Below are 3,201 nucleotides of genomic sequence, written 5' to 3'. Positions count from 1 at the left end.
TTACCTCAGCTATTCTTTTCACTCCATATTTCTAATCAATTACTAAGTTCTCCCCCACTCACTCAGTCTCTCTGTCTCTCTCTTTTCCATATACATATGTATTATGTATGCCTGTATGTTTGTACAGTAAGATAGTTCTAGGAAAACCCAGAGAGACATAAAGTACACTGGTGGTTTGAGGGACAAATAATGGAGAATGACTGATATTAGGCACTTTGTTTCTTTAGGGAGGTGATAAAAATGTATTAGAATTGTTGGTGGTAATTGTACAAACTCATGAGATTACTGAGTTGTAAAGTACGAAATGGTTAATTTGATGTATGTGGATTAGTATCTCAGAGTTCACATATAAAATCAATAGTGCTGATTTTATTAGCTCTGTACCCTTTGTAGACACTAACTTTCACATATTTCTACAAGTTAACATTTTTATTCTGATTAAGGAATGATAAAAATTGCTTCTTTAAATTATTCTTCTTAGCCAGGCATGATAGTGCGTGCCTATAATCCCAGCTACTTGGGGCAATGAGGCAGGAAGAACTCATGTATGAGGCTTCCCTGGCTATAGAATGAGTTCGAGGCCAGCCCAAGCAACTTAGTGAGACCCTGACTCAAAATAAAAAGTATTAAGAGGTTTGAGAGGTAATCCAGTTGTAGAATACTTCCTAGCATATGTAAAGCTCTAAATTCAATCCTGGGTCAGATAGATAGATAGATAGATAGATAGATAGATAGATAGATAGATAAACAAATAGATAGATATGAATAAAAGTACACTTCTTTTATACTTCATCTCTAAAGACCAAATTTCTTGCTAAGTTGTCCAGACCCTGTCTGAGTAGGCCTTGACTTGTTTTGGCAGCTCTCTCTTCCATTATCCTCCCCACTGACTTCAGCCACCTCCCATTTCTCCATGGCTTCCATGTACCCTGAACTTCCTGTTTCTGAGGCTTTGTTCCCTGACATTCATGCTCATCTTGTTCTTTGTGTTTCTCCTACCCAGCCATACCTGCAGAAATATTTCCTGGGCCAGATCAAATCTCACTTCCTCAAAGTGCAGTCATCTCTCTTTTTAGCTCTGCTAGCACTTTGCTCAGCATCTGTTTTTATAGCATTAATACCATGTTTTATATAATCTGCTGTGTATGCCTTGATAGGCAGATTTGCCTTCCATTCTTCTAAAGTACACAGCACGTGGAATAGATAGCCAATTTTTTTTTTTAGTTTTGAGCACTCTGTGCGCCTGCTCCTCCCAGCTTGTTCCTCCTCTGCAGCCGCTCCACAGTCGCCGCCGCCATGAAGGAGATCGGGCACCTGCAGGCTGGACAGTGCGGCAACCAGATTGGCGCGCCAAATTCTGAGAGGTGACGAGCATGGCATTGATCCTACCAGCACGTACCACGGAGATAGCGACCTCCAGCTGGAGCGTATCAACGTGTACTACAACGAGGCCACTAGTGGCAAGTATGTTCCCTGTGCCATGCTCCTAGACTTGGAGCCAGGCACCATGGACTCGGTGCGCTCAGGGCCCTTCGGGCAGCTCTTCAGACCTGATAACTTCATCTTCGGTTTGAGTGGGGCTGGGAGCAACTTGGCCAAGGGGCACTACACAGAAGGTGCAGAGCTGTTTGACTCGGTGTTGGACATTGTAAGGAAGGAAGCTGAGAGCTGAGACTGCCTGCAGGGCTTCCAGCTGACCCACTCCCTGGGTGGGGGGACTGGGTCTGGGACGGGTACCCTCCTTATCAGCAAGATCCCGGAGGAGTATCGGGACAGAATCATGAATACCTTCAGTGTGGTACCTTCTCCTAAGGTGTCGGACACAGTGGTTGAGCCCTACAATGCCACCCTTTCAGTACACCAGCTTGTTGAAAACGCATGAGACCTATTACGTTGATAATGAAGCACTCTATGACATCTGTTTCAGAACCCTAAAGCTGACCACACCCACTTATGGCGACCTGAACCATCTAGTGGCTGCCACCATGAGGTAACCACTTGCCTGCTATTCCCTGGCCAGCTAAATGCTGACCTGCGGAAGCTGCCTGTAAAAATGGTGCCCTTCCCTCGCCTGCACTTCTTCATGCCTGGCTTTGCCCCCTTGACCAGCCGAGGTAGGTAGCAGTACCATGCCCTGACAGTTCCTGAGCTCACCCAGCAGATGTTTAATGCCAAGAACATGATGGCTGCCTGTGATCCCCGCCATGGGCTCTACTTGACAATGGCTGCCATGTTCTGGGGCCGCATGTCTATGAAGGAGGTGGATGAACAGATGCTTAACGTCCAAAACAAGAACAGCAGCTACTTTGTTGAATGGATCCCTAATAATGTGAAAACAGCTATCTGTGGCATTCCACCTCGGGGCCTAAAAATATAAGCCACCTTCATCGGCAACAGCACCGCCATTCAGGAGCTGTTCAAACGCATCTCAGAGCAGTTCACAGCCATGTTCCGATGCAAGGCCTTCCTGCACTGGTACACGGGTCAGGGCATGGATGGAATGGAGTTCATCGAGGTTGAGAGCAACATGAATGACCTGGTGTCTGAGTACCAGCAGTACAAGGATGCTACAGCTGAGGAGGAGGGGAGAGTCTGAGGAGGAGACTGAGGAAGAGGTGGCCTAGAGCTGTCTTAAGCAGCTAAAGCATGGGAGCAGTGTAAACATTCTTCATTCACAGCTTATCTGCTAGCCATGTCCACTGTGCATTTGCTGTTCTGTCCTGACATCACTTGTACAGATAACACGATTAAAACAAATCATAGTGAAAAAAATTTTTTTAGTTTTGGTTTAAATTTTTGAAGAAAATACAAATACACATGTATGCATTGGTTCAGTCAACAAGTACTGGTGGTGATATACTCTAAACCAGAAATTTTCCTTGGCTCTCACAAAACCATAACTTCTTCAAAATTATCTTTAGTTTCTTTCTTGTTTTTGAGACTGGCCCTTACTATATAGTCCTGGCTGGTCTGGAACTTGCTTTGTAGACCAGGCTGACCTTGAACTCAAGAAGATCTACCTGCCTTTGCTGGGACTAAAGCATATGCCAGCATGTCTAAGTAATTATTACTGTTATTTGAGACAGGATTTTGTATATCCTAGGCTAGCCTTAAACTCATATTAGGATGACCTTGGTCTTCTGATACTACTGGTTTCATTTCCCAGGTACTCAGGTTGTAGGCATGCCCCACAACACCCAG

The 3,201-nt window shown here is 45.0% G+C and overlaps 1 pseudogene; it reads left to right on the top strand.

The window, feature by feature from the left end:
- The first annotated feature begins 1,284 nt into the window (after nt 1-1,284).
- Nucleotides 1,285-2,741, top strand: LOC114695786 (annotated as a pseudogene).
- Nucleotides 2,742-3,201: the final 460 nt, after the last annotated feature.

This window comes from Peromyscus leucopus, chromosome X (genome assembly GCF_004664715.2).
Source record: "Peromyscus leucopus breed LL Stock chromosome X, UCI_PerLeu_2.1, whole genome shotgun sequence".
NCBI lineage: Eukaryota > Metazoa > Chordata > Mammalia > Rodentia > Cricetidae > Peromyscus > Peromyscus leucopus.
The sequence above is the reverse complement of the archived record's forward strand: the minus strand, read 5'-3'. Positions and strand labels throughout refer to the sequence as shown.